General features: G+C 39.5%; 1 protein-coding gene across 5 annotated transcripts in view; it reads left to right on the top strand.

The window, feature by feature from the left end:
• The window catches only part of cdon (cell adhesion associated, oncogene regulated), a 127,753-nt gene that overhangs the window by 70,294 nt on the left and 32,616 nt on the right, over nucleotides 1-24,843 (top strand). Inside the window, exon 3 of one of the 5 annotated variants that reach the window (XM_089135341.1) lies at nucleotides 999-1,125. The exons of 2 other annotated variants lie outside the window; for them this stretch is intronic. The gene's annotated coding sequence lies outside the window, so the exon portion shown is untranslated. Of the gene's footprint in view, nucleotides 1-998; nucleotides 1,126-4,191; nucleotides 4,659-24,843 lie in introns of those variants that run through there. 2 more of the 5 variants (XM_039647609.2, XM_039647610.2) reach the window with 2 other exon arrangements.

The following is a 24,843-nucleotide window of genomic DNA, read 5'->3' on the forward strand; positions in this document are numbered from 1 at the left end:
AAATTAATATGCGTTTTTTCATATTTGTCATTCGGTGGCTCTGAATCGTCAAAACACCTCTCAAAAGGCTTTCTACGAATGCGAAAAACGCAGAAAAGCAAACTCGATATAAATTATTTTATGATGGATGAAAGTTTCACAGGCAGTGTATCCAGTGTAGCCAGCATCATACCGTAACTATACGGTGTGTTACTGTTTTTGTGTTGGAGCATATAGCTGTTAAATTAAAGTTTTATACTGTAGCTGACAATACAGTGTTTAGCTGTTCATTTCAAAAACAGTAACACACCGTTTTTTATGGTATGATGCTGGCAACCACAGCTGCCCGTAGTTTACCGTTTTTTTTTTACAGGATTATTTTTTACAGTGTAAATTATGGGATCATTTTCATTTTTGGGTAAACTTACAGTAATTTTCCAAAACATTTGATTGTTAGACTGTATAGGCTTTAAAAAGTCCGAACGATACCAAACATTTTAGTTTACTTGGTTTAAGATTAGTCCTATTTATGAGGCTTTTCAGAAGCACACATGGCCATCAGAATGGTTACTCATTCTGAACTGACATGTTGGTATGAGAAACTGAGACTGCAGACCAGAGGGGAATCTCTGTACCGGCTTCACTTCCCAGCATGGCTCCGGCCTCTCTAAGTCTCTCGCTGCTGTGCCTGACCCCCTCCAAACTCTTTTGTATGAAGACCCCTGCTCGCTGTGGACTGCCCGCTTTCTGGCCTTTCACATGAGACTGTGTCAAATTATTCCCCTCGAACTCCCCCTCCTCTGAGCAGTAGCTCGCTCTTTCTCACGTGCATGCACACACTCCCACCAGCGCAAAACACAAAGCCAGAGACAAGGAGGGCAAAAGAGAGGTAATGAACTAGAGGAGGAAAGATCTGCGACCTGAACAGAGAGATGTAACATACATGAGCAGTGTGTGCAAAGGTCTACACTTACTCTCCAGGAGTCTGGTTCATGCTAACAGCTTTGATTTCATTCCAGGACCTGTCGAATCCACGCAGCCCAATACACAGGCCTTTATAGAGTCAGGACAGCATGCTGCTCTTGGCTTGGGCTGAGCTTTCTTCCCAGACAAAATCCCATTCAGGAAGACGAAAAGCTCAGAGAGGTGAGAGGAATGGAACTGTTGTGGGCAAAGGTCGATAATATGGACTGGATAAAATGTTGAAATCACGTGCAGAACCACAATGTGTGAGGATAATTAAAGCTACATCCGTAAAAATAATGGATCCATTTGGGTGTTTTCGCAGCGATACCATAGAAGGACCATTTTTGGTTCCCTAGAGAATCCTTCAGTGAATGGTTATTGAAAGAACTTAGTATGAAGAACATTTTCATATAATCTAAAGAATGATTTTCCCACCATAAAGAACCTTTTGTCCAATGGAAAGGTTCCATAGATGCCAATAAAAAACCTTAATATGTACAGTAGATATATTTAACTTTAAATGCAAGAAAATATGAAGTTGTTGGTGGTGGTCATACAGGTGTTCAACTTCTGAGTGCTTCAAAAGCGCCCACCTCAAAATTCTCTGCTTTAATTCCTATAATTATGTTATATTCATATGGCTCAGTTTTAATTAATATTTGCCCTTTTTGTTGTTACTAGGCAAAAAAGTCTTATCACTAGGAATTGGTGATACATTTTACTTTTTGATCCAACATCAAGTATCAAGAATTATATAATTGATATAAATACCAATACCTGTATAAAATTGTATACATTTTAGTGATTTGGGATTAAAAATGGGTCATTATGGTCATCAATATTAAAAAGCAAGTACTGACATTACTCCTTTGTTTTAAAGAGAAATAGAAAATATTTAAATTTAAAAAAGAAAACATATTTTACAATATTACTGTTTTAGCTTATTTTTAACCAAATAAATGCAGCCTTGGTTAAAAAAAAGTAGAAAAAAAAATCTTAATTATTTCAAACTTTTGACTGGTAGTGTATGTCTATAGTTTAATACTGTACACACTACAAAAACCTATGAATAACCAAAAGAAGCTTGGTTATTATTTACTGGAGTATGATAATGCTTATTTTATCACTTTGTTAAGCACCAAACTGTTTCTTTCATATGAGCCACTGGAAAAACAGTTCCTTCTGAATGCAACTATAGTTCAAAGTTTTTTGAATGAATTAACATTCAGGTCAAATAAAAAGAAAACTCTAGTATTATATTGAAAAAAAATCATATTTTTGTGTGAGGATTAATCTGGTCATCCCTACTTCAACACTCACAATGTGGGACGAGTCACATGCCACATTTTTAATATACATTCACGGGCAATAATAATAGTGATGCAACCACCACTAACAAGTTTATAAGATTTGATCATTATTTCACAATATGTATTGACAACAGCTGTAAATCTGTTTCACATAAAAATCAAAAGGGAGAAAAGTGGGGAGCTGGGGGGCATGTTGGCATGTCCAGATCCTCTCAAGCAGAATAAAAAGCAGCAGTTGTCAGATAAGAGGGCCATCACACTCCAACACACACTCTCTCTCTCTGGTGTCAGGAATCTATAGGCTGTTCAGCTTGGGCAAGATCACAAACATTATGTTTCTCTGCAGACCTGGAAGGAACTGAATCACTCCCTCCACTGGAATGGGCCGTCAGAAGGCTGGCAGCACCTGCTGTCCTCCGGTCCGGGTGGGCCGTCCCATCACTGGCCTAGTCCAATTATTACATGTGCAAAGACGATTAAGTTATTTACACATGCCCATACACAGAACAAATGACTGTTTCATACACAAGCTCACACACACACCGGCCAGTTATTACTCCCACACCTGAACTTCTCCCCACACACACCCTCATCTCACAAAATAGTCCCAGCCAAACAACATAAGCTACGTCCAACCCAAAAATGATCCACAGAACGTAGCTCAAATAAGGCACACACTCGTTTTAAACAGGCGCTATAAAAGCTAATGCTATTGGCCTGCTGTTCTTAATCCATATGGTCTTTTTTGTAACCGTCCTTGTTGGTGAATGACTGAGGAATGTGCTCTGTACAAATATATCACATTCTTCCTGAAAACTCCTGCATTGTTGAGGATTATGGAGGTATGTAAACAGGGACACCACCTGCCAATCACAACCACATCTGTCTCATTATAGCGCTCAGCAAAAGTTCACCTTACACAGGCTTAGAGAAATATGTAAGATATTAATTAAATGAATTGTAGATGTAAACTGATAGATAAACAATTAGTTGTAAGACAGAAAGCTATTTTAAAATACTTGCACTTGTCTGTAAGGACTATTCTGTTCTTCAAGACTGTTTTAACATTTTAAGGCTTTGTCAAACACACTTGTCATGTTAAAAATTACACGTTGCAGGTATGTCATTTTTTTAATACATTTTAATTTTGCTTCTTTAATTAAAATGTGCATTACAATTCTTATTCCTGTTTCATAATGCAAATGAAATTGAGGAATAGAATTGAAGTTTGAAAGACATTCTCAGTTCAATTCAAAAGGGCCCTCAACCCAGACAAACAAACAAATAAATACATAAATTGTGGAGACAATGATACCAGAGAGAGAGAAAGAGAGGAGAGAGAGAGAGAAATTAATAAATGCTGTTCATTGAACTTTTTATTCATCAAATAATCCTGAAAAAATTTTGTTTTTCACTACATTTACACAAAAATGTTAAGCAGTGAATTCAACACTGATAATAAGAAATGTTTCTTGAGAAACATTTGAGCAAATCAGCATATTAGAATAATTTCTGAAGGATCGTATGATTGACGACTGGAATAATTATGCTAAAAATTCAGCTTTGACACCACAGAAATAAATTACATTTTAAAATATAAAATATTTCGCAATATTAGTAATTGTCTGTACTTTACAAACGTGTAAACGTCACGTAATTGTTTTGTAATAAACCTTATTGTAAAGTGTTAATATCCTAGTATTGTTTTATTATTTTAGTTAAAACCAAGCATATATCACTAAGTTAAATTTAAATAAATATTGAAGTGAAAATAGTTCCAGTCTGACAAAATGCAAGCTGAGGATGGGGTAATGTTGGGCATGGTGCTAATACTCATTAAAGCGCGCGCGCGCGCGCGCACACACACACACACACACACACACACACACACACACACACACACACACACACACACAGAGGCAGTAGAGTAGGGCAACCCCCTGCATGAAGCTCTGCCCTGCTGCTGTAGGGCTGGAACATTCCTGCTCTGACGAGCTGCAGAGCAATATGATCCCCTCTCTCACTCTCCGTGTGTGTAGAAAAAGACAGTAGTAGTAAAGAGAGAGAGAGAGAGAGAGAGAGAGAGAGAGAGAGAGAGAGAGAGAGAAACTTAAATGTATGCAGGGGAAAGAGAAGACAAAGTGAAACAGTTAGACTAGTAGGGTTCACTTGCTACGAACTTCACCGGGACCTGAAGGTTTGAGTACGTACTTTGACTCGGCGGCGTTCACGCGCACGTTCTGGACCGAAAGCAACGCAACGGCATGATCGTTGCTCCTTTTCCCGTTGTTTTGCACTTTGCGCCCGCGTCTAATGGAGGGCCCCGTACGGATCTGCTATCAAGATAATGTGTTTCATTTCTAGTGTGTCCGGCTGCCCGCAGCTTTTGCCCTCCTGTAAAAGGTAAGAACATTTGGAGAGGCTTCACACACCGCTACAGTGACGAGCTTCTTCCGCTGAAGTGTGTAACAGTGCGAAGATTTCATGTGTATTCACTAATTTATCCTGCACGAGACGCACTGCAAACGCCATAGGATGAGGAGAAAGTGTAAAGTGTTAAAAATGTTCTTTTTTTGTTCTGGAATGCATGAAGATCATTTTCCCCTCAGAACGTGTAACGTTAGATGTGAAAACAAAGTTTTACACCAAACTCGACGTCACTGTAAACTGTGTAACGTTAGATGTCAAAGTTTAATGTATTGGCATAAAGTTCCAAGTGAAAAAGTTTTGTTTTGGCATACATAAACCATCTTTCCATATTGTAAAGAGTGTACAAACAAAAGTTTAAAGTGTAGAAATCAAGTTTCAAGAGTTAAAAACTTGCAGGATGTAACGTTACAGAACAGCGTATAAACAAAGTATTTGAATGTACAGTGTAAATTGTAATGGATGTAGAAACAGAAATGTAAAAAAGCTCCATTAAACAACATTTTTTAAAGTTTATAAACAAAGTTTTCACGAATTTGAACCAAGTTTTTAGTGTAAATACAAGTTTACAGAGTGTAGGCTACGTTTAAAAAATGTAAAAGACATTTTTACTGAGTGTAAAGTGTGTTGAAAGTTTCTAAAGTCAGGCTGTTCAAATAGTTCCCGTATAAAAGTAGCAAAAAAACTTTCTATCCCATGAATGAAACCACTTCAGTTTTCCTGAGCTGACTTTAGTTTTTTTTTTTTTTTTTCCTGACAGTTACTTTAATCATTACTATAACCGTATGAACACAACATCATGTTCTTGTTGGCCTTGATAGTACTCATACTGTAAAACTCAGAAAACATAAAACTATTGGAAGTGTTTTCCTCTGTGACAAGTGTTTTGTTTGCATTGTTAGTGTGGTCATTAGCACTTGTGTGTCTTCTTGGGAAGGTTTGGCTGTTGAATGCATTAAATAAAACCTTAAACTAGTGTGCATAATCACGCTTTTTTGCTGGCATCCCTCTGAAGTGTCATCCATCGTATATTTCTAATGGTACGTCTTTATTCATGTCATGGTTATTACTTCTTCACCTCTATTGGAGTTTGATTTGAGCTATTTCTTGATGAAAACAAACCCCACAACACGTATCAGTCAGACCCCAAACACTCGGCTCTTTGAAACGAGATACCTGTGAGACAGAACCCATGGCTTTTTCTTTTCTGGAAAATAAATAGCAGTAGAACAAAAGACAATAAAATAGAGAATTTATAGTGTCAAAATGACCAATTAGTTGAATTTTAGTCCTTGCTGATAAAATGTTTTTTTTTTTTTAAACTATATCACATTGATTGAAATGTGCTTAAAATGAAAACATTTACATTTTTTTAAGAGACAAACTGATGGAATTTACTAATATGTTAAGTCATGCCGATAAGTAGCGATTTAAGGAAATATGCCGATATTTATAAAAACCTCTCTGTAGAGTTTAAACTAACCCAAATGACCCAAAAATGTCACAGTGTAATAGATTGTCTTATATTTGATGGGTTGTCATATCTTTGGTATAGTCATGGGCTTTTGTAGATCATAATAATAAAAAAGATTATTTATTTGCATATATGTTTATGATTATGAGCAGATAGAGGTTTGTATCTGTGTATTGTTCCTCCTGTGGGCGTAATGACTCTTTTGATCTTCTGCTTCTAAAGAGGCGTAAATGGATGCCTACATGTGGCATGTGAGTGGCTTTTGTGTGATCAAGAGAGGTTAGGACAACATGACTGCTGGGTAACAAAGCCCTCATGCTTTCGGCTCGGGAGAGAAAGAGACTGAGAGATCGTCTCAAGATACCAACACAATACAAGATTTAAAAAGTGCTTTCCAGGAAAAGGCAAGTGTAATGAATGATCGTCATTTTAATTTTCGCTACATTCACAGCCATTTACCAAACCATATATTTAGCATGAAAAGTGCTGTGCAGTTACGTTGCGGTTGTATTTTATGGGACATATGAAAGGCGTAGAGAATCAAGGGATGAGAGCCTGTAGGACAGCGGAGTGAACTTTTATCATGTCTTTATTTTTGTCCGGGCAGGAATGTTGAGCTTGGTCTCTTTCACCTGTTGGCTCTCGTTTTTTTTTTCTTCTTGACGATCTTCTCAGAATAAACTATGTCGAGAAAGACATGGGTTAAACATATGCTTATCATCTCATCATAAACATAATCACTACACAATAAAATCTCACTTTGCACAGTTGGAACTGTCTAAATTGTTTCCTGTCGCTCTAGTTAGAGATAAAACAATGTTTAGAGTTCATAACCACAAATACAGTTTGAGTTGTGTTTTATGTGTATTTCTGTGGTAGAAATTTTAGTTTTTTCGGTCATATTTTTGGTATGTGATTGTATAGTTCAGGATGTCTCTTTCCTTTCATATTGGGAAGTCATGTAGTTGCTTTTTCTGCTATCAAAGCGAGTAGAAACGTACTTGTTCACTAACTTGAAAATGGCTCTGCTGTCTTCAAAACTGTAACTTTTACTGTAATTTTTTTTTAACAAGTAGCCTTTAATTTTCATAATGCCATACACCGTTTTTATGTGTTTGAATTGCACACATAGCTTTATAGAGTCGAGGGAGCTGAAAAAATTCAACATTATAACACATTTGACATTGATTGATTCATTCTAGCACTGTTAAAAATATTGTTGGTTTAACTTAAAAAATTAAGTAACCTGGTTGCCTAAAAATTTTAAGTTGATTGAAATGGAAAAAAGTGAGTTAATACAATGACATCAGAAACTCAAAATAATAAGTTATCTGAACTAAATAAATTATTTAAATTGATTTGACAAAAGAAAAAATGTTGTGAAAACAAATCTTGAAAATATTTTTTTACAGTGAGGGAATCAGTCTGTTCACATAGTTATGTAAATGAACCCATTTAATTTGATACATTTTTGTTTTCTGTTTAGATTTAGTTTAAGGCTGTCACTCTATTTGAGAAACCCTTATTGTTTTGTTGCCAGAAAAATACAGGTCTGATAAAATATTGTATATAGGTATAAAAGATAATGTCTATACAAGTATTACCTTTGAATATACCTTCATGGTGATGTTACCATACCTTTTATTTTTTTTTTATCAGCCTAAAAAGAGAAGGATGAAAAGGAAGTTTTCCGGTCCTCTTCCTCTGTCACATTTGATCATTTACTGATAATGTTTATTAAGCTCCCACATCTCAGATGAGATCTCCTGTTTCTGCCTGGTACTAGAATGATGCCCGTATTTCTTCACTGTTTCAAAATGACTTTTCTTACATAGGGGCTGCACTTAGAATCTGAAAGAGTTGATGTTCCAGAAAGCAGAATGTATTCCTGATTATGTTTCATTGACACTTTGGGCCAGACGGTCACCCATGCTCAGAGACTCTCAATCTGAGTTTTGCCCTGGAGGGGGGCACAAAAAAGCTTTTCCTGTTAACTCATCCACATCCACTCATTATTACTAGTTTCGAAGGTCACTCTTTTTGCACAACTTAGCATTTATCTTGCTAGATAATTTGAAGCACTCGTCTTCAATTGATTTTTCTTTCCCATTTTGTTCCTTTTAATGTTTGTAGTCAAAGCTCTCTTAGCTTCCTAATTAAAGTCCCCCTGTGGTGAAAATCAAGCTTTCGATGTTATGTCCATGTGGTGCTTTTAATCGGCTTTAAGGCAAACCATGTGCATATTCACAAGTCAACAACACCATTGCTGAGTATTTTCTCCTTAGAACTGCAGTGAACCAAATACAGTCTCAAAAACGCAGTGTTTCTGACGTCACAAACAACCTTGTAACCAATCAGGTCAACGAGTGGATCTCTGAGCTGGTGTGAGTGAGTGGAGGCGGGGCTAATTTGCGTATTCATAGAGTCATGTATACTAAACGAGGCAAGTGTGTTGAGTTACATTCAAGCTATTTTAAGGCATGAATCTTTTTTTTTTTTTTTAAGAAAAAACATCCAATAGCTAATCTCGGAATGACGCTGAGAGCAAAGTTCATGGCCCAAAGCTAAATAAATCTTCAAACCGAAGCACACAACCCTACGAAATCACTTTCATCTCTCCTTACCCAGGGTGGGGGTAAAAAAAAAGCTGCCTAACATCTGTTGGGCAACAGAGACGGGGCAGAGGATGACTTTCTGAATACTGAGTACTTGGGCTTTCAAACGATTAATCGCATCCAAAATAAAAGTTTGTGTTTACATAATATATGTGGATGCACTGTGTATAATTATTTTGTATATATAAACACACACACATCACATGCATGTATATTTAAGAAAAAAATATTATTTATGTATAAAATATTTATATATATATTTATTTATAGGATGCGATTAATCGTAATTAATCCTTTGACAGCCCTAGTTTAAATATGTCATTTGGTGATCAAAGGTGAGTTTTAAGGGATTAACATTTTTGACTACAGGGGGACTTTAAATGGCTTGATGACATTTTGTGATTGTAAAGTCATGACCCATCAGTGTTCCTTCACTAATTACGAGCATTTATAAATCATTAGAAGGGCATCGGTTATCCAGCGCGGACTGGAGCTAAACGCTGCAGTTCTATTTAGAGCGCTAGAATAATGTTTGGCCGTTTAGAGAGTTCTGGGTAATGATAAACACATGGGGCTGTTGAAAAGGTATGCTAAGTGGCCAATTTGAATGTAAGCATGTGTAACGATTGGGACCTAGTGATGGCCTTTCCAGTCATTCTGGTGGTCTGTCGTATTTTGTCGCAGTTTATGGGTTGAACACTCTGCTTTAGATCAGTACATGGGCACGCACAAACCTTGTCTCAGTAATAAGGACTGTGGTTGTTGTGAAAGATCAGACTGGGTTGGAAGAAGCTGGCTAGTTTTCATGGAAGTGGATTGAGCAATTCAGAATACGTTTTCTGTTATTTCTGTTATTATGTTTAGGCTGTGGGCAGGATAGAATGTAAATGCACATTCAAATTGAGTGATGAATGTGTTTGAGTAGCTGTAAGCGGGAGTCCGGGCGGGCGTGTTTGCGTGGGAGACTCGAACGATAGGGAGAAAGTTGGAGAGTCAGTAAGGGGGTACTCGGTATTCAGAAAGTCATCCTCTGCCCAGTCTCTGTTGCCCAACAGATGTTAGGCAGCTTTTCTTTACCCCCACCCCGGGTAGGGAGGGAGAGATGAAAGTGATTTCGTAGGGTTGTGTGGTTTGGTTTGAAGGTTTATTTAGCTTTGGGCCATGAACTTTGCTCTCAGCGTCATTCCGAGATTAGCTATTGGATGGTGAATAAGGCTGTCAAACGATTAATCGCGATTAATCGCATCCAAAATAAAAGTTTGTGTTTACATAATATATGTGGGTGCACTGTGTATTTTTATTTTGTATATATATAAATACACACACATGCATGAATATTTAAGAAAAAAATATTATTTATATTTATATATAATAGGGCTGTCAAATGATTAATCGCGATTAATTGCATCCAAAATAAAAGTTTGTGTTTACATAATATATGTGGGTGCACTGTGTATAATTATTTTGTGTATATATATATATATATATATATATATATAAATAGACACACATGCATGTATAAAGAAAAAAATACTATTTATATATAAAATATTTATATATCAATTATACAGTATATACATGAAAATATTTCTTAAATATATACAAGCATGTGTGTGTATATATATATATATATTAAATATATATATATATAAAATAATTATACACAGTACACCCACATATATTATGTAAACACAACCTTTTATTTTGGATGCGATTTGGATCGTTTGACAGCCCTAATATATAATATATATATATATATATATATATATATATATATATATATATACAGTATATACATGAAAATATTTCTTAAATGTATACAAGCATGTGTGTGTACTTTTATTTTGGATGCGATTAATCGCGATTAATCGTTTGAAAGCCCTAGAAATGAAATTATGTTGTTTTATATAAGTGATCTAATTTGTTAGCATTTGTAATCAAAATACACTGTTGCTTAATTTGATGAAGGTCGATGTGAGTAATGCATATGATGGATTTTCAATATATTGCCCTGCCCTCATTCCATGCAGACAGGACAGATGCGGTCATGCGGTGTGGCAAGCATACCGTCACACTGCATACTTAATCAGCCTCATTCTGATTATAGGAACCACCAAACAAATTTGAGGTCATTTTTAATTGCGACCGTGACATCTGACTTCAAATAGAATAAAGGATATTTCAAAGAGTTGGAAGATTTCATGATGGTACATTTCACCTACCATAACTGTAGTGATACTGAGTTGGTCCACCACCCGGAATAATTGCCTTTAATCCCTGAAGTCCAAGTCTCATTAGTTCGGGTTAGCTGACAGCCGCCATCCTTTTTAAAGGGCCATAGGAACTGGAGAAGGATTACGGCTGGCTGTTAAAGCTTTGCTGATGTGATTTAAGGCCCTGGAAGCGGTGATGGATACCGTCCAGCAGCTATGTACATCGGATGAATGGTATATCTCTCTGGGTTTGCCTCTCGCTCAACAGATTGTAACAGATTAGAGAAAATTTTGCTCTAAAAAGATGATCCTAACACAATGGAATTCACTAGACGGAGACGCCAAGGTCGTCTCCCACTGGTCTGAGGCAACAATAAGAATTTGTTTCTCATGATTCATTGCCCATCATAGTTTTAATGAAAACGTAGACCCATCTTTAAAATCTACTCCTTAGATTTTATGCATAAATATTTGGCATACTAAACAGAAAAGCTGTACCTTCTGCTCACCTATGAGCTAGATATCAAAATATTTTTCTCTTCAGCTTTGTCATTACACCTTTGCGTCACTGCCAATAGAAAACTAACATAATTACGACTTTAATCGAGAGCAAAGAAAAAGTTGATGATGGGCACAGTCTATTAAAAGGTGTACTTTGACTCCTGTATGAATGTTAACAAAACAACTATACAGGAAGTTTACTCCTGTGATATGTGTTGTCATTTAAACAAATGATGTATCATTGTGTGTGTGTGGTAGGTCTATGACTAAACATGATTTTCAGTAAAGAAGTGACATCTTGCATTGCTTTCACAACTTTCTTTAGTGAAATATCCAAGCGTTGTCGTTATACCTTTACAGAAGGACACTGTTCTGTTTACTCAGATTAGTTTGGTATTTCTAAATTGACAAAAAGTAATAAATTCAAAATAAGCATGTTTGATATTTATTAAATTTGTTCATTTATTTATTTATTTTCGATAATTATAGAGAAGAATGCATTTCTCATCATCATGCACCAATCGTCTTTCCCAATATTTGGGACAATTAGAGAATACTCACATGTGGCATTGTTTGAGATGAATTTCTAAACTGTTCACAGGAGAGCCCTGACCTTGTGCAGAATGTAGGAGGGGTTTTCTGCATCGTCAGCACCTTCCTGTTTTTAAGATTATCTTCCTGAACTGACCCTTCTTCGCCAGCTCCTGTTCTCAGTTCAGCCCCGCGAATAGTCAGAACCCTTCCTTGAGTTTATTTCAACTTGTTAAGTACCAGCCGAGCTACACCACAGCTTTCTATTTCAAACCCGGCAGCCCATAAGCGACATCTGACATGGGTTTCCTCTACAGCTCAAGCCAGGCAACAGATCAGCAGGACTATATTAAGGCAAAAGCGGCCGTGGCTGGCTCCCCCCATGCTCCCGACAAACAGACTGTTTGTTTGGAAGGTCTGCATAACTGGCAGATCAGAGCCTAAGGCACTGTGGGTACTACTACTACTGTAGTTGCCTGTGGTTGCAAGTGCCATTTTGAGCTCCGCAATGCGGGAAGAGGCAGCCCCTCTGGGGAACAGAGTTAAACGGTCATTTATAGTCTTTTTTACAACTGCTTCAGGAAACAAGAATTAATTACAGGGGTTAGCCCAAAGAAGGCCCTGCATTGTTACGCCTCTGACCCGTCTATTTAGGACAGCCCAGATTAGATTAAGATACAGGATGGGAGATGCATAATATTTATGATTCTGAGACAGACAAGCTTCCTGGTCTGTGTTCGTAAAACCTCATCCACTTTTACTCTGAACGAGGTTTTTTATTAGACTTTCCACCATCTGCTGAAACCAATGTGCCACCACTGTCCTCCCAGCAGTCGGAAGGTGTATTGCAAATGTACCGAATGCAAGCTGTATTATTCTTATTTTGATGATTTTATGATGGTTATGTGGGTATATGCCAATGTCCAGAATCTGCTCCAGGTAAAGAGAACGGTTGAAGCCCGACATGACTGAGAGTTTAACAATCTGACATGAAGCCAGTGATAGCAATCCAGACAAGCACGTTTGTTGAACTCGCACCACACAATTTGTTTTGTTATTTTGGAAGCGCTAGACAACATGACCCCTTGGCTTGCAGAGGACTACAAGACAAGCCAGATAAACATTTAGACAACCTAAATAGATTCAGTCAGAAGTGCTGTTTGGAGTAGATATTTATTTCAGAGCTCTCAAGCTTGTACATACAAGGCAGAGAGTTGGCCTTATGATTTTGGGGGGGTTTCAACACACTCAGAAAGAATAATTCAGTCTTCACAGCCTCTTGGATCTTATTTGTTTTTGTTCCAGGAGGATCATTTTTCAATTTGGAAAAATCAATGGTCAAAAAGGCACAGTTCTACTCTTAGCCTAATCAAATATTCGTGATGAATATTGGTACAATTACAGATATATTAAAGCTGATATATATTATGTAGGCTATTGTTCCCTTTAGCTGAGACACTTCAGATGTGCTCTGTTCACCATGATGGTTTTGCATTGCTTGAAATATTATTGGAATCACTTTGAAAAGGAAAATACAGTTAAGTGTAACATGAAGGTATGTTATGTAAGTCTGTCATATAGGCTACATAAAATTATAATGAAAACACTTCTGTAAAAGAATGTGCTTGGGACATGGCTTTTAATGGTGAGACTTTTGCTTTTCTATTCTATTTGGATTTAGATTTATTGGCCAATATATCGGTTATCAGCTTTCAAAAATAAAGAATTATCGGGGGTTGTTATCAGCCAAAACGTTTATGTTGGTGCATCCCTAGTGAATTTATAGTACATGTCTACTTATGAATTTATCTCTTACAGTCTTGGGTCTTGGTCCAGCATGAATATTAGGGTGATGTTCCTGATCTTCATTATTTTCCAGTGATGATTTCAAGTCCTGCTGTCATCTTGTTGTTGTTTTGTGCATGCTCTGAATTGCAGCTTCTAATATATGTCCCTTCCCTGTGAGTGCTTTTGGTACAAGGCCAAAAACCTATCTTTGGGATACTGAGCAGGAGCTGTTATGGATGGAGAGGTGATGGAATCCAGGAGGGCGAGGGAGGACTGAATCTAAGCAGAAGCAGAGAAAGAGAGAGAGAGAGAGAGAGAGAGAGAGAGAGAGAGAGAGAGAGAGAGAGAGCTAGGAGAGCAGATATATGCAGACTTTAGATGGAAAACCACTAGCTGCCTCCAACTTTTCTGCAGCCTTTTTCCCTTTTGAAAATGAAAGTCTGTCTAAATTTGCAAAAGAGTTGGTACAGAGAATGCAGTACATTCCAAATTCCAAACTCCTTTCTCAATTCAAAGCTTTTGGTATTTGAGTGCTTGGCATCTACTGGAGAAGTCATCTAATGCTCTGCTGAATCTAACCTCCACACATACACACTTGCTCTCATCCTCCACTGCTTGCCTGATGAATCAGACACTCTTGGCACAGCCTGCCTATCAACTTTGTCTCTCAGTATACCCTCTGGGCAGACAGAACCGCTGTCTCTCCTGTCTCAAACATTCCACCTCTCTATTAGAATTACCCTTCATGTGTGCAAACGTCCCCTCGAGGGTTCTGAGTAGCTGTGAACTCAGCTGGAAGGATATTCTTTAGCTCCCACAATTCTGTGGGTGTTGTTAGCTATGCGTGTTGCTTTGCCACAGTTTTGGCTGTGGCCTTGTGTGGTGGGATACCCTGAGATCCATTTCCAGTGTCCGAGACGACCCTATTGAGTTTCAGTCCTCGGCCTAATCCCTGTTGTTGAAAACCTTGGGAAACAGCCCCCCTTACCTCTGCACCCCTCCTCTCTCACCACCTCCCATTCCACACTACCTCCTCCTCCTATTCCCAGGCAAACAAGACACCACAGAACAAACTCCAATTAAGAGGGTTCTTCTGTACTGTACCGAGGCTAAGGGTCTCCCTCCCACTCTGTCTCACCGGGTGATCTGTGTGCAGAGTGTTTGTGACCAAGGCCAAGCAGCCCGAGGCAGGAATTAGCACTGTCTCCCTGGTCTGAGGCCTGGCACTCATGGGAGGAAGACGGAGGTAGACAAGCTAGTTGCTTCTGAAAACCCCCCCGGGAGGAGAGAGGAGGGAAGGAGATGTGTGTTCTTGGTAAACAGTGCTTTGTTAGAGGTGACTGTCTGATCCCTGGGGCCTCTGTTCTCATTCCTCTCTTCTATCCTCCCATCTTTCCTTTCTCCGTTAACCACACTGTGGTCTCCCAGGCTGTGCCCTGTCACCCCATGAGTATCTCACCCCATGATTGCATGGACTTTGTAGACTGATGTGATTTCCTGTCAACAGAGCAAATCTGCGTTTTATGGCTGGGGCCTGCGAAGTAGAATCAGACTCCTGACGTAATGGCTCTACCCACATACATGCTGACCCACTCTTTTACAACGTTAAAAAGAGCAGTTAAAAGTTAACCTATGTTTGCTTTTTCTTTGGCACTGCAGCCTTTTTCTAACTAGTCTGATTCCCATCTCTGTTCACTGTAAAAGAAAGAGAAATTGCTCCAATTTTAATGCCTAGTACCTTACAGATGTCTCTGATTCTTTCTCCTGTTCCTCTTTAATAATGTCTGCTCCCTTTAATCACTGCTCAGTTCAGAGGCCCAGTATTTCCATTCATTAGTCCCATCTGCATGGCCTGGAGCTGCCCTCATTCCTGCCACTTGGACCAATAGTTGCTTGTTTTTAGCCCCACTCGGGCCATCCATACTGTGCCTGGCTTCCCACCCCCACTTTTAGTCGCTCAGTCCTTCTCCATCTCCTGACCTATCTTGCTGGTCAGGTCTCTCTGATTGCACCGAGTCAAGACATTGTGCTGTCAGTTGACTGGGAGGATTACAAGCAAGGTAGTATGAATTTGTCTGTCAGGCATTATCTGGGGGAATGAGCTGAGGTTTGGCAAGTATTCACCTTTTTATTTCCCCACTGGCCCTCCCTTCCTCACAGTCTCCCTGTTCTTCCTGTCTCACTTTTTTGTCTTTCTCTCACTGTTGAGGGGCTTACTTCATTCATTCTCACCTCTCTTTTTGTTTCATATTTTCTTATGTTATTTTTGTAACCTTTGTGCTGCTTAATTTGCTCTCCTTCACCCCTCTCTCTCTGTGTGGAATGTTTGGAGAGTGACGACTCTGTCAGTGTTTGTGGGGGGCAAGTGTGGACAGGTTTAGGATATGGCATAGTATCAACCTCACCACATAGGGTCAGATCAGACTATCAGAAAAGATATTCACTCACTCTTGTGTTCTTCTCCTGCTTTCATGGTGTCTTCTGTTCTTTGTCTTTCGGTCTCTTTCTCATTATGGTGCCCCACATGGTTTTGCTGCTTTGTGTGTTCTATTTTTGGTTATTTCCTGTAGTCCCTAATGACAATAGCCTTACCACTTAAGAAACGCATTTGTGTTCATTTAGTTAATATTCCACTGCTAGCTTTCTTTGTTTCCTTGCTGTGATGTTCAGGCCTCTAGTTTTGTGCCAGTTGTGACCTGTTCTTTAGAGCCTCGTGGGGTCTTTTGTCCATGTTTATTCAATATGACAGGAATCTGGGCAGAGGACTCATCGAGCACTGCCTGCAGAGAAAGACTCATTTATTCCCGTTAACACCTTTTTTTTTTTTACAGGACTGCAGGTGCCACTTCCCGCCCTCTTTACATGCACACACCTATGATTTTGTCAGAGTGTTTATATTCCTTGCTGTCATTTTTTGCTTACATTGCATTACATCTTGCTTCAATAGTACCTAGCATTCCAGTAGAATGTTATTCCAGAGGCTATGTGTCACATACAGATATGAGGGTATCAGAGCCACCTTTTATTTTCAGGTATGCTATGCTACACATGAATTAATGTCTGGAATAGTCTTGGTAAAACGGTAGAAAATATATTTTTTAGCGACAGATGCTTTAAGACATCCTAAAGAGATGAATCTGCACTTTGGTTCATCTTAGGTATGAGACTCTGGACTTAACTCCCTCATTCCAGATAGAAAACAAAAAGGAAAAACAGTTTTTGCTCTGACAACTGATAAGGATAGATTTACGATAATCAACTGCCTGTGGGTTTGCTGAACTACTTTTGGATCAAGCTCTCTGGAAGCCTCTCAGAAAAGCACTCAAGTGTGTGCGAATCCTCTCTTCTGGCTTGAGAAAGTCCTGACTCAAGTTTGTAAATGCAAAAACAGAATTCAGAGAGGCATGTATGAGAGGTCTTCCAGAACTTTTGGAGACTCTAGGGAAGCAAACTGACCAGAGATCTGATTTAAATCAAATGCTCCTACTGACCAGCATATGTTGCGTTTTGGGATGGGATGGGATGCTGGAGGGCTATTGTCCCCACTAGGCTTGATATCTAGCTTGAGAAGATACTTTTTCGGTCAACCAGCTTCACAACTTCGAGAAACTGGCATGCTCTTGCCAACTAGCTTGGCCAAAAGCCAACCAGCCTCAACCAACAAGGAATTTCATGCTAGTCTTAGCTCATCTCTTTTCAGCACAAAAACTCTGGACATCACCTGTGTATTATTTACTAACTGTAACACTACCAATATCCTTAATCTTCAGTAAATTGTTTAAAAGAGCTAATCAAGAAGCTAACAAGAAGATTTCTTGTCTGTTAGTGTTTCAGTAGAGGGCTGCTGGTGTAACGATATGGTTTCTAGTTGGTCAAAGCTGGTAATTTATGGCAATTAGCTGTTCCATACTTTTGGGCAGGTTCTTCCAGCAAGGAATGGATGGCCAAGAGTAAAGCTTTCTTAAGACCCTTTCACACAGAGATTCCGGAAAATACACAGATAATGTGACCAGGCATTTGTTCCGGGATTGTTGTTTGACTGCCAGTGATTTGCCAGGATCTGTGAGTGCGTTCACACACAACCTGTAAAGATCCTGGAAAGACACATGACGTCAGGATGAGACAGCCTGTTCTCATCCCAAGGCGTCATATACTGATGCTTTTGACATTTCCTCTACATCCAACGCACATGGCACCCTTTAAGGTCAATATGAGAAGCAGATATATATGGGTCAGAAGGCGCCCCCTAGTGGTGTAACCCTAAACCTACGCCAGAACTAAACCTACCATAACCAAACAAAGCTCTGTGCGTGTTATATTGACGCTAAAGGGTGCCATATGCGTTGGATTTAGACGAAATTTCAAAAGTGTCACTATATGACGCCCTAGGATGAGAATGCATTGGATGAGACGTGTAACGTACGTGTCGAAAACATGTACACACGCATACCGTTCCACAAAACTTGTGAACGATCTCAGCTTCAGAGCGGATGGATAGTGAGGAGCTCCTGGTCTCTGTTTCATTCCAGTTTGCAGACATTTGCTCGTCCTTTCTTTGTTGATGACGAACACAAACTTTCTTCTTCAGAGTCGTGCGATGGCACGAGCGTCATCACTATGACACACCCCTTATGGCATTGGTCCTGGCTTTTGTTCACACAGCGTGCGTTCCGGGACTGATTCCGGCAATGTTACTAGGTCCGGTATCAATCCCGGGTCATGTTTGCGTTCACAAAGAAGGCGATTGCGTTCTGGCAATTTCCCCGCAATTTCCCGGCATCAACACGCTGTGTGAAAGAGGCTTCAGTAATTGGTTAAAGAACTGCATTAGCAAGCAATATTGCTCAAGACATCAGTAAATTGATATTACATAAATAGCACTGTCGGGTTAATGTTTGTAATTCTCTGTTAGCCCATTGCTTCCTTCTGCAATGTTTTCCCTTTGCCCTTAATCTTCTCTTTTGATGTGGCCTGTATGATGGATATCTTCAGCAGGTATAGGGGACTTCCCTTCCCTTCTGCCATCAGACATGTCTCGGCACTTCGTTACCCTCTCTGTCTCTCTCTCGCTATACTTATATCTCTGTTATTGAAGGCTCTAGACTGATCTAATTCCCTGCTGTCTCTCTTGCCTGCATTTAGTTGTAGCTGCCTCTCTCTCTCTCTCTCTCTCTGATAAAGGACAGCAGATATCCTACATAGTGTCTCTCTGCCCTGAGCCTAGCACATACAGGCGGATGTCAAAAGAAAGGCACAAAGATAAAACATAGGAATGATGCTTGTGTTTCCTCTTCATGCCAGATCTGTTGCAGAGATAGCAAGAGGCACAGCGGCACTCAGATATCTCGATCCAGGGTTATACCCACCCCTCCAAGGGTACATACCGTCCATCACCTTCTAAGCATACACTCGTACACGTGGGGCGATGTTGCCCATCTTTGTGTGTTTCATTCAAGACTGTCGTTATTGTTGTAATTATATATTATTATTCTGGGAGTGAGAAGATTGTTTCCACTGATGGCATAGGGGCACTGCGGAAGACTTGTTGGGACTCATGGACAAAGACACGCTACACTTAGAATCATTGGGCTGAAGAGCCATGTACACACACGTTTATAGCCACTTCATATGCATTTACTCTTGAGATCTGCTTAATTTAGACTAACTTTTGTAAAGTTTCTATGAAATTTGCGTAGGTTACAGAAGTGTGTAGATTAGGGATGGGGCCGATCCGATCCAGTATCGGTATCGGGACCGATACCAGCATAATTCACGTATCGGATTTTTCCGATCCAACCTGCGGAGAAATCCGATATTTATGATCCATGTCTGCGCTTTAACGTTGTCTGCTGAAATGACTCCAAAAGTGATTCCCGCCGGGCCTGCTAGTCTGCTATAGCTGGCTGCAAACTGTGGAATGGATACCCTGAACGGAGGTGCAGCTCAATCAGTGACTGTAAAACATAGGGCTCAATGAGACACACCCCCGCTCAGGAAATCCATTCCGCAGTTTGCAGCCAGCTAGCAGGATGTTCGCTGTGTGGAAATCATATGGTGGAACTGGAAACACCGCTGCAGTGCAGAGCAAGACAGCAAAGTGCAATGTTTGCAAAGCCGTATTAATTAAACTATTTGATGCATGTTTGCAATTCGCAGTCCAGAAGAGAAAGAGAGAGATCTCTCACGCGGTGCAACAACAGCAAGCACAACTTGACAGCCCGGCGTAATGAGTGACGACAGAGGAAACGTAGCCTGGTTACACTTTAGATCTGTGATATTAGTCTGATTTCCAAATATTAAAGAATATATTGAGGTAAAAAAAATAAAAAAATTAAAAACAATAGCCGCATTCGCGGCGGTGCGCTGTCATTTCTCCCTAAAACTCAAACTTTAAGACAGAATCAGCACGATCGATGATTGTAGTAAAATGCAGTCTCTGCTGTTACTAAATTGCGGGACGCTTTTAATAATAAAAAGAGCTATTAAAAGCACAAAATTTGCGCAAGAGATGCTGTTCCCAGTGCGGCGCGCTCCGAAACAGACCGCAACAAGACAAGCAAATTATACTCTGGGCTTCATATGCGCGTCTAAACGATCAAATGTAGCCTGCACAAAAATGTCAAACCGACCGACTTGGAGATTAACACTTAAACAATTTATTATGTCTAAAATGAACGTAGTTATGGAAATATTTGGGAGAAAATATAGTGCATCAGTAGACTATGAAATCTGAACTCGTTCTTAAAGGGGCAGCAGTATAAATGTGACGATTGCGACATTACTGAGAATCAAACAACCAAAGGCAAAGAGAAAATCACTCACAGCTCTTGAATGAATTACTTCAGCTTTAATAAGCATAAATCTATCTATGATAAACTTTGCAGTGCTATTTTACTTTTGATTACTTTATTATAATTCTTTTTAGACCATACCTGAATAATGTTAGTAGACCTTCCTGAAATTAAAGCACTGTGTAGGCCTGTATAATGTGTATCTTTGTTTAATTGTCTATCTATTGTTTAATATATATATATATATATATATATATATATATATTTATATATATATATATATATTTATATATATATTATATATATTGACATACATACATACGTACATATCATCCTTGCCTGTAGAGAGGAGTTTATTTCAGCATCATATAAAATCATCAACAATAATGATAAATACTATTAAAGCAAACACAGCTCTGGTATCGGAAAAGTATCGGTATCGGTCGATATCCAAAGTCAGGTATCGGGATCGGATCGGAAGTGAAAAAATGTGGATCGGTGCATCCCTAGTGTAGATTTATTTATGGCCTGTCTATCTTGCTTCCCTCTTGCCTGTCGTGGTGTATTTTATGTTTGTCAAGTCAAGTGCAGACCCTTTTCTCACCCTGCTTTTTGGGGTGACCCCAAGGGGTGGGGCTATGATTGGCTGACACCCACTGACTTTCTGCTCTCCGGTGACCCTTGACCTCTGGTTTAGAGGGGGCGTGAGCAGGAGGCTGGGAGAGTTTATTATTTCCTGTGTTTCCTACTTCGTCTTCCTCTGAGTGGTCCCGTGGGGGGTGGGGGGAGATGATATGTTTGTATGTGTTTGATGCTTGGAAGGAGTCTTTTTACCTCGTATTGTAGCTAAAATGCATGTTGGGAAGGTAGATGCATTCATAATGCAACAACTACTGTATATTTTTACATCCAACACTCATCCAAAGCCTACGTCATGTGGTGTTGTGGGTAGTTGACAAGGCTTTGCAGTGTGGTCACTAATGTTCTTGTGTTTTTTTAGCACAATGCTATTAGATGTTTGGGGTGCTATGAATGATTGCTAGGGACTTGTTATGTGGATTGTAGGGTGTTATGAGTGGTTGACAAGAGCCCACTCCCCAGTTTTGGTCTCAGGATATACGTAACTCATGCTTCAGTGTAAGTTTATTTTATTTTGCTCTTTTTATTGTTGAATTAATAGGACACTTATTCTCAGCAATGTGCTTAATTTGAGCTATTATGTCTTTAGCACACTATAAGAAATAGTAGCTAATAATGATGCTTGTCATAGCAAGCGCTGCTAAAGAAAGATGGTGAAGAGAAATAAGCATCACAGGAGAAGGTATTAGTACGCTTGAGTGTGAGTAAATTTGAGCGTGTGTGTCCTGTCACAGACCTGTTCAGCTCTAGTGGTCTCACCCAGACATCACTCCTTTAATTTGACCCAGTCGAGTGGCCTGTCCTTTGGGGTGATGTTGGGCTGGGCACAGAGCCCCATGGCACCCACAGTGTGAATATCACAGCTGGGTGGCCATTGTCCACCAGCCCCTGGCCCAAACTACACTCACAACCCAGGAGCCTGTGATCAAAGGCCCTCCGGATTAACGCAGCCCAGATACAGAGGACCGGCGCTAGGGGAGGGATGGGTTCAAAAGCAAAGAAGAATGCTCCTAATTACACTCCTTTCACTCCTTTCCTTGTCTCACCCTTTGGGTGCTCCCCTTGTCTTCCTTTTAGAGCGTTTGAGATTGTGTGTGAGTGTGTGAACGCCATGTGTAGACTCTTCAGGCTACAGTGAGTCTGTGAGAAAGCAGTGCACTGTGACAGGATAGTGATATTAAGAGTAGACCAGAGCAGACCATTCGAATGCAGTCCATAAGAGATGAGCAGAAATTAAGGGGGCAAAAGAGAGGAAGGGAGAAGATGGATTGTAGGTTGAGGATGGGTGAGGGGGCATAGAGGTTCAGGAATTTCTGTTTCACCAGAGAAGCACTTTGTGGGAATGGGTCATAGATCAGCAGAAATACATTTCTCATTGGGGGAAGTATGTGTGAGAGGAATGGCTTGTGTAAGGGGATGTGTCATAAAGATTATTTCATTTCATTTATTTCATTTCATTTATTTTCTATTCTCTCTTTTCATGGTAATGCAACACGAAATACCACAAAAACAATTTAACAAATCAAACCAACACAAAGTACATTCCATGACAAAGAAAAGAACAGGAGTAGGATGAAGAAAAAAATCTTATAAGCTCCTACCCCATTCCTATAAACAAGATTCACAAATTAGATGACCTCACCAACATAAAATGACAAACAACAGAAAACTTAAAGAAAAAGAAAAAATATATATATACATGCACATACACATACATATACGACAAGCCCAAACCAGATATAATCTACCTTCAATTATAACACATTTTTCTCTCTTTGTCTATTATTATTATAATTAATATTATTATTATTATCTATTAATACTAATTCTGCTTACATGATACTAGATAAACAAAAACCAACAAGGATAAAATAATGACAGATCCAACAGCCAAAATAGCAACGAAAGCATAATTAGGGCCCAAGCCCTGAAAGGGCGAAGGCCCTATTGTTTTCCTAAGGATTATTATTATTATTATTATTATTATTATTATTATTATTATTTATACGACTATTTGGGCACTTTTGGGGCCCTTAACATGCTCAAAAACTCTTGAAACTTTGCACACGGGTCAGAATCCGCGGCCATCAGGGCCGGGCTGAAGATGGTACCCGGGCGTGGCAGGGGGGCTAGACAGCGCCCCCTGGAACGGGGTCCGAAAACTTGGTCCATAAATCAAACACGCTTGCATGTAATAATATGAAACTCGGTGCACATATAGATCTCATTGTTCATATATACCTCAAACTATTACTTTTTACCCCAGCCCAACAGGAAGTCGGTTATTTGGGGTTGTTCATAAAACACTCGCAATGGAATTTGAAATACTCCTCCTAGAGAATTCAAACACACGGCACGAAACTCGGTCAGCATGAAGTCAAGGCATTGAGGATGAAAGTTTGCGAGGGGATTTTTGATATCTCGAACGGTTTGGCCGTGGCGAGGAAACGAAATTATGGCGAGAATCGTGAAACAGGAAGTGTGTCAGAACTTCAGCATACATTAACTGATCTTGATGAAACTTCAGCAGTTTGTTTGCTGTAAGAGGACGATCACATGGATGTGAATATTGTGAGTCAAAGTTATAGCGCCACCAACTGGCAGCAGGAAGTGTGTCACTTTCAAAATGCTTTGAAATCACCCTCTTATTTTTACCCGATTTGCTTCAAACTTAATCTGTATAATGTAAATACATAGCAGATGAAGACCTGTGAATGGATTCTTGATATCTTTGATACTGTTGCCGTGGCAACGCATCAAACTTTAAAATTCTTTTTTTTGATGATTTTGAGACTCTTAGCGGCTTTTGGGGCCCTTAACGGGTTTGAAAACTCTTGAAACTTTGCACACAGGTCAGATCCCACAGCCATCAGAGCCGGGCTGAAGATGGTACCTGGGTGTGGCAGGGGGGCTAGACAGCGCCCCCTGGAACGGAGTCCGAACACTTGGTCCATAAATCAAACACGCTTGAATGTAATAATATGAAACTCGGTACACATGTTGATCTCATCGTTTCATCTATACCTCACACTCTTACTTTTTACCCCAGCCCAACAGGAAGTCGGCTATTGAGGTTTGTTTGTAAAACGCTCGCAATGGAATGTGCAATACTCCTCCTAGAGAATTCAAACACACGGCACGACACTCGGTCAGCATGAAGTCAAGGCATTGAGGATGAAAGCTTGTGTGGGGATTTTTGATATCTCGAACGGTTTGGCCGTGGCGAGGAAACGAAATCATGGCGAGAAACGTGAAACAGGAAGTTTGTTATAACTTCAGCATACATTAACTGATCTTGATGAAACTTCAGCAGTATGTTCGCTGTAAGAGGACGATCACATGGATGTGACTATTGTGAGTCAAAGTTATAGCGCCACCAACTGGCAGCAGGAAGTGTGTCACTTTCAAAATGCTTTGAAACCACTCTCTTATTTTTAACCGATTTGCTTCAAACTTCATCTGTATAATGTAAATACACTGCAGATGTAGACCTGTGAATGAATTTTTGATATCTTTGATACTGTTGCCGTGGCAACGAATCAAACTTTAACATTCTTTTTTGATGCTTTTGGGACTCTTAGCATGCTTGAAATTGCTTGAAACTCAACA

Source organism: Pimephales promelas, chromosome 10 (genome assembly GCF_988280905.1).
Source record: "Pimephales promelas chromosome 10, fPimPro1.hap1.1, whole genome shotgun sequence".
NCBI classification, from domain to species: domain Eukaryota; kingdom Metazoa; phylum Chordata; class Actinopteri; order Cypriniformes; family Leuciscidae; genus Pimephales; species Pimephales promelas.